Raw genomic sequence first — 15,797 nt, forward strand, 5'->3', positions numbered from 1 at the left:
TATATTACGCACCGTGGTAGAGAGGTCTGTTACGCGCCCTTACGTTTAAAAATTATTATTTTATACAATAGACGTCAGACCTATTTTTCATTATGATTGGCTGTTATCCGTAGAATGGCCGTAAATTAACACACCCTATCCATAATGTTTTTATTTGTTCTTCCTAAAACCTGCCCTCGAAGCTGATTTGCAGTTTAAAGCCCTGAAGTGTATTGTGGGAGTTGTAGGCTGTAAAATAGTTCCTGAGCCGATTCACTACTAGCACGTGACGCTTGTAACTTTCAACTACGCAGTTTTCTAAGGTAATTATAAGTAAGGAAGATGGGACCTCTCTTTAGTAATGTGATATATATTATTTAAAAAAACAGGGTGTTTACAAATCATTATTTATTTAGTAATTTAATTATTTCTGTGAGCCGGTTAAATTTCTAGGAATTGTGTGTGTACAGCTTATTTCTATGGAGAGTGCTCACTTCAACTTGCTCGTGAGGACAAGTCCTGCCAGTGCCTACACTGTGTTTATTTTTCATTATGATTGGCTGTTATAATATCCGTAGAATGGCCGTAAGTTAACACACCCTATTGTTCTTATTTGTTCTTCCTAAAACCTGCCCTCGAAGCTGATTCGCAGTTTATAGCTCTGAAGTGTATTGTGGGAGTTGTAGGCTGTAAAATAGTACCTGACCCGATTCAGTAGCCCGTGACGCTGTAACTTTCAACTACTGTATGCAGTACTAAGGTAACTATAAGTGCGTAAGATGGGACCACTCTTTAGTAATGTGATATATATTATTAAAAAAAAAAACAAGATATTTACAAATCATTATTTATTTAGTAATTTATTTATTTCTGTGAGCAGGTTAAATTGCTAGGAGTTTTGTGTGCACAGCTTATTCCTATGGAGAGTGCTCACTTGCTCGTGAGGACAAGGACTGTACTGCCTACAGTATTATAAAATACAAAAGTAGGTTCAAACTTGAAAATTGACTTAAACATATATAAATATTTTTTTCCAGATGTGACAAGTAAAAAAAAAAAAAATACTGTCCCTTTTTAAATGTTTTAAAATGTTTTAATCCTACTTAGAGGATGGAAAGTTACCTAGGTTTATTTAAACTGCTGTTAAATGTAATTGACTTACATGTTGCTGTTTTACTGTATAGTTCAATCTTTATGTAAGGTTAAAGGGACAGTGTACTGTGAAATAGTAAAGGGACATGAAACACAATTTTTTTCTTTCATGATTCAGGTAGAATATACAATTTTAAATGACTTTCCAATTTATTTATATTATCAATTTTCTTTATTCTCTTGGTATCCTTTATTGAAGGAGCAACAAAGCAGTACTGGGAGCTAACTGAACACATCCGTAAGCCATTGATAATAGGCATATATGTGCAGCATCTATCTTCCATCTCCTGAGCGTACCTAGGTATTCTTTTCAACAAATGATACCAAAGAACAAAGCAAATAAGTTGTTTTAAATTATATGTTCTATCTGAATCCTTTTCTAAAAACTTCTGGGTTTCATGTCCCTTTAATGCCTCTTTAAAGGGACATAAAACAGTATGAACTAACATAAATTTCTAAATGTATAATTTAGCCAAAAGCTTACCTCCTAAAATGTTTCTGTTTTAACCCCAAATAACCCCTTTAAAGGGACATTATACACTAATTTTTTCTTTGCATAAATGTTTTGTAGATCTATTTATAAAGCCCATAATTTTTTTTTTTTTTTTTTTTTAAATGTATAGTTTTGCTTATTTTTAACTAACATTGCTCTGATTTTCAGACTCCTAACCAAGCCCCAAAGTTTTATTTGAATACCGTCAGCTACCTTCTCCAGCTTGCTCCTGTTTGTGTAAAGGGTCTTTTCATATGCAAAAGAAGGGGGAGTGTCTTATTTGCCACTTGCAGTGGGCTTTCCAACTCCCTTTTCAACAGAGCTAAACTGAGAGCTTCTAAGTAAGTTTTTAAACCATTTTATACTTGATTTTTATATCCGTATCTGTGCATCTTATTCTTTATAGTAGTGTCTATTACATGCAGTTATATGAAAATGAGTGTATACTGCCCCTTTAATTTAGGCATAGTTTGTTTGCAGCAAGCTCCCCCTGGGCATTTCCATATATGGAAAGTGCTATATGGGCCATAGCTCCTGCAGAATGCACACATGCACAGTAGGGGGCAGAGTCATATGACACCTGACTAAAGCAGTGCATAGCATAATGCTGAAGCTTTCACAAAGCATGTGACATTATCCCCAAGGACCCCATGGAAAGTAGCAAGCCTCTTGGCAACAAACAGCAGTGCCTGCTGTCCCTCCTCAACCCTTCCTTACTTGGAAAAGTAATTATCCTTACGTGTACACTTTGTTATATGATACCACAAGATTTTGAGAAGGATACTGATTAAGGGGGTGGAGCAGACTACCCTTGGCAACATTAAAGTGTAAGTAGATTTGCAGATTTTTGGAAATTTTATTAAAATACTTATAAGCTTCTTTTACACACATTGTTTTACCTCAGTTGACCCTTTTATAATATGCACATAACTCAAAATGTTTTATGGCACTTTAATGTGTTTATATTTCAATTTCCTTTTTACCTGCTGCAGAGTATACAATGTATGAGAAATTGCTTCTTCACCCTATACAGAGTAATATGAATATTCAAATAAAATGGCCACAACTAATTTATGATTGGATGGGGCTCAGTAACTCATTAATTTAAAACTCTGCCATCTTTTATGCACGGTCATTGACGCTCGTTTTAGGAAAAAGAAAAAAAACTATTTTAAATTCTTTAGAAGCTTTGTTTCTAGACAAAAGTAATTATATTTTATTATGTATATATTTATAATTCTAATGTGTTTTAACTATAATTTTACAAATATTTCTATCCTTTTAAAGTAATGGTAAATCCTAGCGTTTTTGAAACGCTAGGATTTGCCAGTGTTAAAATAAAGGGGACTTTCAGTCATGAAGTATAAAATATTTCATGCTGAAAGTTCCTTTCTTTGTTTGAAGCGTTCGCCGCATTGAGCTCCTAAGGCAGCCCACGGCAGAATGCAATTTTGCTGAGAGGTGAGGTTTCCACCTTTTAAGCCAATAGCCGTGCGTGCTATGCGGCTTGGAGCCAGCTGGCCCGCACGGCTATTGGCTAAGAGGTGGAAACGTCACTTCACAGCAAAATAACGTTCTGCTGTGGGCTGCCAGAGGAGCTCAGTGCGGCGAACGCTTCAAACAAATAAAGGAACTTTCAGCATGAAGTTTCCATTTCTAACAGGAACTGAAAAGCTTACAATTTCAGAATGGAAGTACAGAAAAAAGGGGACAAATTGAATAATTAAAGTATATTGCAGAATTTTTTTCTGTTTTTTTTTATACTTCATGACTGAAAGTCCCCTTTATTTGTTCCACTGGTAAATCCTAGGGTTCGACAAGGAACAAGAGAGGCCCAGCACTTACTGCAAAAACCAGGTACACGCTACAGGGTTCTGTACACAACATGATTAAGGTCAGGTGTTTACCGAAATGTTGTTTTGTTGTATATGATGTCTCATATTAAAGGATATTGAAATATACCGATTGGTGCCGCTACTCCTTGTTCATAAATCCTAGGGTTTCACAAACGCTAGGATTTACTATCACTTTAACGGACAGGAACAGCTATTTCAAATTACAAAATAAGGTATAAACAATTTAATTACATTCCAGAAATTACACTGGATAATTTGGAATACATTAAAGGGGAGTAAAAATGTACTGTACCCTATCCCTTTAAGCACATAGTTAAAGTCGGCTTTGGAGTGGTAATACACTGCTTTTCCTGAGTTGAACATAAGCTGGTTAGCCATTTATGAGCAGCATATGTAAGGGCTAGTTCTAGGCACACAATAGTGCAGTCATTTAACAATTAATATTTACACCCTCTTCTTCAGTTCTAGGGCAGTGTTATTGTGACTATGAGCAGTAACAGTTGTTACAATATCGTGGTGGTTCGTGTTACTCCATGATGACGATGACTGAGAACAACCAAAACTCAAAGACCTTGCAGGTAGGAGGGGAAAGGTGAGGACAGTTTGTCATATTGGGCTCGATTTATCAAGCTGTTCGCCCCCTACGACTTCAGGTTCTCACAAGAGAACCTGTAGTCAGTGTTTATCAAGCAGCGGTCATCAGACCGCTTCTTCTCTACCTCTTAGGTGGAGGATTTTAATCTACTGGTCTCGTCCGACCGGGGAGATTGACGGCTCCTGCTGGTGCGTGATTGGCTGTATGCGGGCAGGGGGCGGTGTTGCGCGCAAACCCAAAATAGCGCTCGTGTGGCAAATATGTATGCCCCTGTCAGCCCTAGCTTGATAAATTCGAGCCCATTGTCACTGCTGCTATCTACTGTTGTGTGACAACTGGTGCAGAGGTACCCTTATACACACAGCACAGTTACTGCGGTTGGGTGAAGGGCAGGGAACGTGCAATGTTAATAAACTGTATGAGATTATAATTTTAAAAGTTTAATTGTGTAGTTAAATCTGCAATATACTTTCATTATTTATTTTGTCCCATTTTCCTGTAATTTAATTCTGAAAATTGTTGTTTTTCTAAATTCTATAAAGTAAAGGGTGCCACAATATTCACACTTAAGTTTTCATGTTATCTATCTGTCCTGCTAAGGGCAATTAGGGATATATATATATATATATAACAAACAAGGATCGATAGTCCCCAAAGAGGTGCGCTTGTGTACGGCAGATAAGCTTCAGATGAATCCAAACGATTCAAGCAGCACTCCCAAAAGAAAATCCTGGATAGACTCCTGCAGACGATAGAGAAAAAGAAGAGAGGCGCCAAACATAGAGCAGTATCGTATGGGAGATCAAGATTCACAAGAGTAAGCCCTCCCCCCAAATACACAAACTACTCACAGACGGAGTGGCACAAATCAGAGTGCCAATAGTAGCAGGTCAAGACTGTTGTGGGTCGCCCGACAGGCACGCTGGAGCTGTTTACGTCACAAGGGCTCGTCCAATCAATGTGCCGACTCCTCCAGAACACCCACAGCGGAATCTTGTTTGCAATCCCGATGGAGTTAACTATATTCAGATAGCCAGCTACACAGGAAGTAAATGGGAGGGGAACTGACCTTTGTTCCCCTCCCATTTACTTCCTGTGTAGCTGTAGCTGGCTATCTGAATATAGTTAACTCCATCGGCATTGCAAACAAGATTCCGCTGTGGGTGTTCTGGAGGAGTCGGCACATTGATTGGACGAGCCCCTGTGACGTAAACAGCTCCAGCGTGTCTGTCGGGCGACCCACAACAGTCCCGACCTGCTACTATTGGCACTCAGATTTGTGCCGCTCCGTCTGTGAGTAGTTTGTGTATTTGGGGGAGGGCTTACTCTTGTGCATCTTGATCTCCCATACAATACTGCTCTATGTTTGGCGCCTCTTTTCTTTTTATCTCTCTCTCTCTCTCTCTCTCTCTCTCTCTCTCTCTCTCTCTCTCTCTCTCTCTCTCTCTCTCTCTCTCTCTCTCTCTCTCTCTCTCTCTCTCTCTCTCTCTCTCTCTCTCTCTCTCTCTCTCTCTCTCTCTCTCTCTCTCTCTCTCTCTCTCTCTCTCTCTCTCTCTCTCTCTCTCTCTCTCTCTCTCTCTCTCTCTCTCTCTCTCTTTTCTTTTTCTTTTTCTCTCTTTTTCTTTCTCTTTTTCTCTCTTTTTCTCTCTTTTTCTTTCTCTTTTTCTCTCTTTTTCTTTCTCTTTTTCTTTCTCTTTTTCTTTCTCTTTTTCTTTCTCTTTTTCTCTCTCTCTCTTTCTCTCTCTCTCCAAACAAGGCTGTGTTGAACAGCGCCCAGTATGAGGAGGCGGATCTGGCTCCTTTGAGCTATTTAAACAGGAAAAGTGATTTGAGAGAGCTGCAGGAACATGATTAAATACAATTTCATAGTGAATAGTTACTGTTCTCTTGTAGTTGTGCACAGCAGTTTAACCCCTTAATGACCGGACCATTTTTCAATTTTCTTACCCTTAATGACAATGGCTATTTTTACATTTCTGCAGTGTTTGTGTTTAGCTGTAATTTCCCTCTTACTCATTTACTGTACCCACACATATTATATACAGTTTTTCTCGCCATTAAATGGACTTTCTAAAGATACCATTATTTTCATCATGTCTTATAATTTACTAAAAAAAAATAATAAAATATGAGGAAAAAATGGAAAAAACCACACTTTTTCTAACTTTGACCCCCAAAATATGTTACACATCTACAATCACCAAAAAACACCCATGCTAAATAGTTTCTAAATTTTGTCCTGAGTTTAGAAATACCCAATGTTTACATGTTCTTTGCTTTTTTTGCAATTTATGGGGCAATAAATACAAGTAGCACTTCGCTATTTCCAAACCACTTTTTTTCAAAATTAGCGCTAGTTACATTGGAACCCTGATATCTGTCAGGAATACCTGAATATCCCTTGACATGTATATATTTTTTTTTAGAAGACATCCCAAAGTATTGATCTAGGCCCATTTTGGTATATTTCATGCCACCATTTCACCGCCAAATGCGATAAAAAAAAAAAAAAACTTCACTTTTTCACAAAATTTGTCACAAACTTTAGGTTTCCCACTGAAATTATTTATAAACAGCTTCTGCAATTATGGCACAAATGGTTGTAAATGCTTCTCTGGGATCCCCTTTTTTCAGAAATAGCATACTTATATGGCTTTTGGGTTGCTTTTTGGTAATTAGAAGGCCGCTAAATGCCGCTGCGCACCACACGTGTTTTATGCCCAGGAGTGAAGGGGTTAATTAGGGAGCTTGTAGGGTTAATTTTAGCTTTAGTGTAGTGTAGTAGACAACCCCAAGTATTGATCTAGGCCCATTTTGGTATATTTTATGCCACCATTTCACCGCCAAATGCAAGCAAATAAAAAAAAAAACTTTACATTTTTCACAATTTTAGGTTTCTCACTGAAATTATTTACAAACAGCTTGTGCAATTATGGCAGAAATTGTTGTAAAAGCTTCTCTGGGATCCCCTTTGTTCAGAAATAGCAGACTTATATGGCTTTGGCGTTGCTTTTTGGTAATTAGAAGGCCGCTAAATGCTGCTGCGCACCACACGTTAATTATGCCCAGCAGTGAAGGGGTTAAATTAGGGAGCTTGCAGGGTTAATTTTAGAGATCAGCCTCCCACCTGACACATCCCACCCCCTGATCCCTCCCAAACAGCTCTCTTCCCTCCCCCACCCCACAATTGTTCCCGCCATCTTAAGTACTGGCAGAAAGTCTGCCAGTACTAAATAAAAGAGTTTTTTTTTTTTTTTAAATAAAAATAATAAAGTATTTTACCTGTGATGGACCCCTGCCTGAGCCCCAACCTCCCTGATCCCCCCTCCAGCTCTCTAACCCTCTCCCCTACCTAATTACCACCATCTTGGGTACTGGCAGCTGTCTGCCAGTACCCAGTTTGGCCCCAAAACCCCCCAAAAAGTATTTTTATTTTATTTTTACTTAAAAAAACTATTTCTGTAGTGTAGCAGCCCCCCACAATACCCCCACCCCCTCCCAGATCCTTTTATATTTTTTTAAAAAAAAAAAATCCCTTTTTTTCCCCCTTTCTGCCCTCATTCATTGGTGTCAATGTGGCTAATGGGTGCACGCGCACCCTCACACCCGGCACTATCGCTACCGGTGCAGAGAGGGCCACAGAGTGGCTCTCTCTGCATCGGGGGCTTGTAAAATGGTATTGCAGGATGCCTCCATATCGAGGCATCACTGCAATACCCTCAGAGCTGCTGGAAGCATTTGTGATCGCTTCCAGCACTCTGTTAGACAACTGACGTACCAGGTACGTCCATTGTCATTAACTGCTTGTTAATGCATGACGTACCTGGTACGTCAGTTGTCATTAAGGGGTTAATGCCCCGTTGGGCTAGATTACAAGTGGAGCACTAATTAATGGAGCTTCTGTAAACGGGCAAATTCGCCCTTTTGCTGGTGTGCAATAAATAACCAGCTATTTCAAGTGTCTGGTTATTGCTACGCGCTCCGAAAATTATCCATAGGTTAATTTTTCAAAAAGTGGCCCAATTGGTCCCAAATTTAAGAGTTGTAGTTTTTTGTTTTTTGCTGTGGGGTGTTAGAAAAACCCCGACACTGAACAGTGCCTTTACTTTGCAGTCTATGGAAACTGTGTTTATGTGTGTGTGTGTGTGTGTGTATATAATATATATATATATATATATATATATATATATATATATATATATATATTGTGTGTGTTTATATAAAAATATATATATATTTCAATCTGCTGCGCTACTTACCCCCTTCGCTGCTAGAATGAGGCTCCCGTTGAAACCTATGGAAGCGCACTCTCATGAGCGCTAAGCTTCCCTGCAATGCCAATGCGAGGTCACGTTCTTATTGCGGTTAACTTGTAATGCGTGCACTGGTATTGCTAAGTAGAGAGCAAATATCGCTTTTGCGAAAGAGATATTTTGCGCTCCACTTGTAATCTGGCCCGAAATGTTTATTGTCACAGAGTCAGTTTAGTCTTTTTGGCTTTCAAGTTAAGTCCTGTTACTGGTGGACAATTTTCTTTTCTTAATTTTAAGGAACAAATGGAGTTTGAAGAAGTTGCAGTTTATTTTTCTGAGGAGGAGTGGATCTGTTTAAATGAAGAACAAAAAGAGCTTTATAAGGATGTGATGATAGAGAATTACCAGACCCTCCGGTCTGTAGGTAAGAACTTATATTACTGTATAAGAAATCTGTAAGACTATTTGTAATAGTTAATAAATATTATTTGTTTATATTAACCAAAGATTGCCACTGGATAACAGGAGTGACTATATTTGTTCAGTACTAAGTTATTTTAATTATGTATTTGCCTATACACTCAGCCCTACTTACTGCATAAATAAGACACAATGGTTGCATTTTTATAGTTTAATAGCATAAATGAAATCAACAAATTGAAATTAATCACAAAAACAATCTCCAATTAGCACATCAGGTGTAACTATTTTACTGATATCGAGTACCAATAGCAGATTAGATATAACCATTTACCATTGACAATAAATTTATGTAATAAGAAATAACGATAATTAAAGGGACAGTCTACCATAGAATGGTTATTGTTTTAAAAGATAGATAATCCCTTTATTACCCATTCCCCAGTTTTGCATAACAAACACTGTTATATTAATACACTTTTTACCTCTGTGATTACCTTGTATCTAGGAACCTTCTTCCAGCCCCCTGATCACATGACTGTGACTGTTTATTATCTATTGTCTTAAATTTAGCATTGTTTTGTACTAAATCTTAAATAACACCCTGTGCCTGAATACAGTGTTATCTATATGGTCCACGTGTACTTTCAGTCTCTTTGTGTTGAAAAGAGATTTAAAAAGCATGTAATAAGAGGCAGCCCAAGTTTAGTTTAAACTAAGAATACCAAGAGAAAAAAGCAAATTTGATGATAAAAGTAAATTGGAAAGTTGATTAAAATTAAAAGTCCTATGTGAATAATGAAAGTTTATTTTATACTAGACTGTCCCTTTAATTCAGCAAATAGGTGATAAAGATAAATCAATGTAACAATACAAAGCTTACTGATCTATAAAGTTATTTGCTAATAAATTTATTGTATCGCAGTTCTTTTTACAAAAATGCAATTGTAACTAATTTTTTCCATACATTTTATCTATTAGATAAAAACATTTTCCTTATTAGCTCAATGAACGATTATTAATTCTGTATTAGGGCTGCAACAACTAATCGGTAAGATTGATCATAAAAATAGTTGTCAAAGAATCTCATTATCAGTGTTAATTTCGTCGACTAAAACTAGACTAAAATGACTATAAAACTAAAGAAATTCTGATGACTAAAATACGACTAAAACTAAAATGACATTTTAGTCAAAAGACTATGACTAAAACTAAATCAAAATAACATTTTAGTCAAAAGACTATGACTAAAACTAAATCAAAATGACATTTTAGTCAAAAGACTATGACTAAAACTAAATCAAAATTTGCTGACAAAAACATTTTATGCAAGGTGTTAATCAATCCCTATCCAATTACTGCTCTTTTGTAAAATTTACTAAACTTAATTTTATTAAATTTTAAGATAAATAAAGACATGTTATATACCACAACAGTTAAATCTGTTAAATCTGTATTGCATGTTCAAACCTTAATACCATAAATCAAATCAGGTTAATAAACCTTTACTCCAGGACTATATAATTTGTTTCAAAGTTCTAGAGCAGTGATAATTTCGTTGCCGAAAATGTTTCGAATCTGTGAACAATCAATTGATTCTTCCTATAGAAATAAGCATAACCCATGAGTATGGATTTAAGTTATGCTGTGCCTGTGCTAGCTGCAGAAACTTTTTGTTATGTTGAGTTACTTGATACTTGTTTTAATTATTAACAGAGAACTGTTAAAGTTTTTATATTGGGTAATATGTGCAATACAGCCAATACAGTTTACAGTTTTGTTTTTTTTATATTTTAAAGTTGCACTTCTGTATCTCCAGTAGATTTTAGTCGACTAAATCTCCAGTAGATACTAGAGATTTAGTCGACTAAAATCTACTGGAGATTCAGTCGACTAAAACTAGACTAAAACTAAAACAATTCAGATGACTAAAATACGACTAAAACTAAAATGGCATTTTAGTCAAAAGACTAAAACTAAGACTAAATTGAAATTTGTCGTCAAAATTAACACTGCTCATTATCAATTAGGTGGTCAGCGATTAGTTGGTTAATTGCACAGAATCAGCTGCTTCAATCCGATTAACTCCTGCAGATGGTATTGTGCAAACATATTTTTTTTTCTCTCTCTCCGATTAATTGGCTGAAAAAAGATTAAAAAATAAATAAATTAATTTTTTTTGCACAATCTTAGTTGCAGTAGATCATCAGATTAAAGCAGCTGGTGCTGTGCAACTGACCAACTAATCGCTGACCACCTAATTGATAATGAGATTTGTTGACAACTATTTTTATGATCATTTACCGATTAGTTGTTGCAGCCCTATTCTGTAGGGTTATCCTTTATTTATAATATAAGATATTATTCATTCAATTACACCCAGGACAAGATTGGTTGTTACATTTAAGTAGTTTATTTCAACTACAATATAGGGGGTTACACAATAATTAAATATGCCCAATAAGTACTGTTCTGTGCAAACCAAATGAATATACTAAGAGAAATAACTTTATTCTCTGTTAAAGGGACATAATACTCATATGCTAAATCATTTGAAACTGATGCAGAATAACTGTAAAGCTGTATGCTGAAAAGAAAATATCACCTAAGCATCTCTATGTAAAAAAGGAAGATATTTTACCTCACAACTCAGCAGAGCAGAGTAAGTTCTATGTAAAAAAAAAGTTATACTCAGCTGCAGGTAAAAAAAAATAAAAAAATGAAGGAATGAACAGCAGCCAATCAGCATCAACAGTGCTGAGGTCATGAACTCTTTTACTGTGATCTCATGAGATTTCACTGTAAACTTCCCTACACTGGATAGGCAAATAAGATGAGTGTGCACGAAAGCTCGCTCCTTCCACTGTCCCGGGACAGACAGACTGATTTGTTGCTTAGAAGGCCTTTTACAATGGGATTTGGCTACTGAGAAACTTTTGAGGTAAAATATCTTTCTTTTTACATAGAGATGTTCAGGTGATATTTTCTAGTCAGCTTTTTACAGCTATGCTGCATCACTTTCAAATGTTTCAACATTTGGGTATTATGGCCCTTTAAGTAGTTTGTATCCTTTCTGCAGTTAAGAATAAAAATGTACTTATACTACAAAGGTTCATTTGGTCTGATGTCCCAGATACTGAAATATAAGTTACTTTAGGCAATATTAATTCTATAAAGCAACTCTACCAACCAGTAGTGAGGACCTTGGACAGGATAAAGCAGGCTCTGGTAATTGGTCAGGAATGGAGAAGATGAGATAGGACCTGCTGAGATGGTACAGGATTTTGTAAAATGGGTGCCTCCTCCCTATCATCTCAGTAGCCTTTTTATATTCGAAATATCTCAATTTCCATAAGACCAGCCTAGTGTGTGTACATAGAGCTGTTCTCTCTCTGATATGCCTCTAAGTCTATACATTAACTATTTATTTAGATAAGCATTTGCTGTACCTGTCCCCTGGGTGTCATTAGGTCCCCACCTATAATTATCTGGCCTCCTTTTTTTTTTTTTTTTTTTTTTTTTTTAATAAACAAATTGAGATTTTTATTTCACATTCTTTAGAGGACAAATTTTAGCTTAAAGGGACACTGAACCCAAATTCTTTCTTTTGTGATTCAGATAGAGCATGCAATTTTAAGCAACTTTCTAATTTACTCTTATCCATTTTTCTTCGTTCTCTTGCTGTCTTTATTTGAAAAAGAAGGAATCTATGGTAAGGGGCCCAGCCAATTGTTGGTTTAGACCCTGGACAGCACTTGTTTATTGGTGCTGTCCAATGAGCGAGGACAACCCAGGTCGTTCACCAAGAATCTAAAGCATCTAAACTTACATTCTTGCTTTTCAAATAAAGATAGCCAGAGAATGAAGAAAAATTGATAATAGGAGTAAATTAGAAAGTTGCTTAAAATTGGCTGCTCTATCTGAATCATGAAAGAAAAAATTTGAGTTCAGAGTTCTTATAATGCTGAATATGAAGGAGAGATACACATATCACAGTATAATGCTTTTGCATTATTTCTCTCCATTTCATAGGGTCTCAATTCTCTGTAACACCTCAAATAAGGAATTGTATGCCTCATCCAGTCCTGACACCATTTTCAAGAATCAATGGTCCAAAAAAATAATATATATATTAGGGTTGCACCGATACCACTTTTTTAAGAACGAGTACAAGTACAAATACTTTTTTTCAAATACTCACCGAAACCAATTACCAATACTTTTTTTTAAAGTCATGATAGTTTACCAAGCACAATACAGACTAATGATTTAAGACTGCTTCTTTATAATTATGAACTGCATCTCAAAAGACATTTTGAAATAATAAAACAGTTTTATGTGCTTGTTATCACAAAGTTCACAGAACATGTTTATAAATAAAAATATTACAATAACATATATTGATAACGACAATAAAACCCAGCTGCAGCAGCTGGGTTGGAAAGTTACCATTTAAAGGGGTGATTACTGGATGCAATTGGGTTGTAGGGTACCTATATAACTCATCAATCTGACATGTGTAATTAATAAAAAGTTATATAAATTAATTCTGAAAATTAATATTGGGGAAGTAGTACCCAGTAATCCCCTTTGAGAAAAATGGGGCATTTGCATTCTACTGACTCAACAAAAAATAGGGCTGGTCTTCATATTTTTCCAGGGCTGCTTTTTTTTTTCCCAGTCCAGCCCTGGCTAAGGATGTTCCTCAGAGTACAGTAGGTTTTGAGCTTAATTGTGCAATATGAGAACTAGCAGTATAACAGGCAATCTAGCAATTAGAATATTTTTTCAAAAGTTAGTGGCAAGTTCTTATTAAGGAATAGAAGCATCTCTGCATGTTCAGCTATAAGTCTGTTTCTGCTATCAGTAAGGATGTTTGACACTAAGCTGAACAGTCTTTCACTTGTCACACTACATGGGTCAGAAAGATATTTTTGGGCCATTAAATCTGTTTATTAACTGCCCAGTATTTCAGGGGTTTGTCTGAATGAGATACGGTGATCTCTCCCAGGTAGGCTTCCAGCTGTAAAGTAGCAGCTTTTGGAGCACTGCTCTGACGTACAATAATACAAATAACAGCAATTTGTATTGGCAGAACAGAAGTAAACATTTTTTAGTTAAGTCTCCACTCCAGCTTAAAATTAAATGGGAACATGCAGTTTGAAAAACGCCACAAGATGGCGTATGGGTCGGATTTGGAGGTATTGGTTTAAGTATCGGTGCATTTGCACGAGTACAAGTACTCATGCAAATACTTGGTATCGGCACTGATACTAGTATCTGTGCAACCCTAATATATTATATAGTTCAAAGTAGACGAGCACTCCAGAAATCCTGAGTCACATGCCCGGGGTGCAACAGATAGGCAAATAGAATATAATGAAGAGTGCACTCGCCAGGACTTTTCAAAGTTTTTATTCCAAATATGTACATCTTTGGAAATAAATATGAAAAGTCCTGGCGAGTATATATATATATATATATATATATATATAATTAGGGCTGCATGATTAATCGCATGATGAGATTAATCGCGATTTTAAATCACAGTGATTTCAAATTGCGGAAGTATGCCATTTTTAACCACGCACACTATGATGTCACCTATGACGTACAGGAGAGCGCTGCTGCGGCCACATGTGGGTTGGGGGCGTTGCAGTGACTTCAATTGCCGCACCGCCATGGTCGAGGTTCCGCTGTGAGGAGCGGGAATGGGGGCAGACTCAGGGCCGTGACGCCTGGCCCGTTATCTGCAGGACCCAAGTCATGTGGCTCGCTTCCAGCGGCTATGTGGATGCAGAGCTGCGCGGGTCACCAGGCTCAAGAGCGTGCAGGGACACTAATGGTACCGCTAGGAACCGCAGAAAAAAGTTGCAGCGCCGGAGCTCTTTAACGGGCGAGAAGGGCCAAGACTTCACCGCCCGTTGCTCTATTACTTGTTCGAGTTGGGGAACGAGCTCTTCTACATCTCCTTCTTCCCCTTCTGGATATGGACAACATGTGTAGTGAGGAGCTGCACATTACAACCCACAGTAGCGGCTGCAGGGCGGCTGTGCTGGTATATTATTCTGTAGGGCTTCCTGCAGCCGCTACTGTGGGTTGTAATTTGTAGCTCCTCACACATAACATATGTTTTTATTGTGCCTAATGATTCTACTAAGCGGCAGCACTGGGAAGAGGGAAAGATGGTGGGCATCAGATTGTAGCATCAGATTTATATTCTCACTATATATAAATTATATAGCGCTATTGTAGCATCAGATTTACATTCCCATTATATATAAATTATATAGCGCTCTTGTAGCATCAACTTTATAATCTCACTATATATATATATATATATATATATATATATATATATATATATATATATATATATATATATATATATATATATATATATATATAGGTATCCAAAACACCAGAACTCGCCCACAAAGGAAAACTGCCTGGGTGCAAATTTGTAGAAGATATGCAGCCAAAAGAAAATGCACTCTCAGGACTTTCATAAACAGGTTACTTTTATTTCTGTAACGTTTTCCTTCCTCCGAAAACGTTACAGAAATAAAAGTAACCTGTTTATGAAAGTCCTGAGAGTGCATTTTCTTTTGGCTGCATATATATATATATATATATATATATATCATATAGCGCCATTGTAGCATCAGATTTACAGTCTCACTACATAAAATTTATATAGTGCTATTGTAGCATCAGATTTACATTCCCACTATATATAAATTATATAGCGCTATTGTAGCATCAGATTTATATTCTCACTATATATAAATCATATAGCGCTATTGTAGCATCAGATTTACATTCCCACTATATATAAATCATATAGCGCTATTGTAGCATCAGATTTATATTCTCACTATATATAAATCATATAGCGCTATTGTAGCATCAGATTTATATGCTCACCGCTTAGTAGAATTATTAGGCACAATAAAAACGTGTAGTGAGGAGCTGCACATTTACAACTCACAGCAGTGACTGAAAGGCGGCAGTGCTGGTATATTATTCTGTAGGCCTTCCTGCAGCCG

The 15,797-nt window shown here is 36.7% G+C and overlaps 1 long non-coding RNA gene across 1 annotated transcript; it reads left to right on the forward strand.

Annotated features, from left to right (window-relative positions):
- The first annotated feature begins 617 nt into the window (after positions 1–617).
- LOC128666927 (uncharacterized) lies at positions 618–8,754 on the forward strand. Its single transcript, XR_008403281.1, has 5 exons — positions 618–739; positions 860–964; positions 1,793–1,965; positions 3,943–4,058; positions 8,626–8,754. It is a non-coding gene; the product is annotated as an uncharacterized LOC128666927 (long non-coding RNA).
- The last annotated feature ends 7,043 nt before the right edge of the window (positions 8,755–15,797 follow it).

This window comes from Bombina bombina, chromosome 7 (genome assembly GCF_027579735.1).
Source record: "Bombina bombina isolate aBomBom1 chromosome 7, aBomBom1.pri, whole genome shotgun sequence".
Taxonomy (NCBI): domain Eukaryota; kingdom Metazoa; phylum Chordata; class Amphibia; order Anura; family Bombinatoridae; genus Bombina; species Bombina bombina.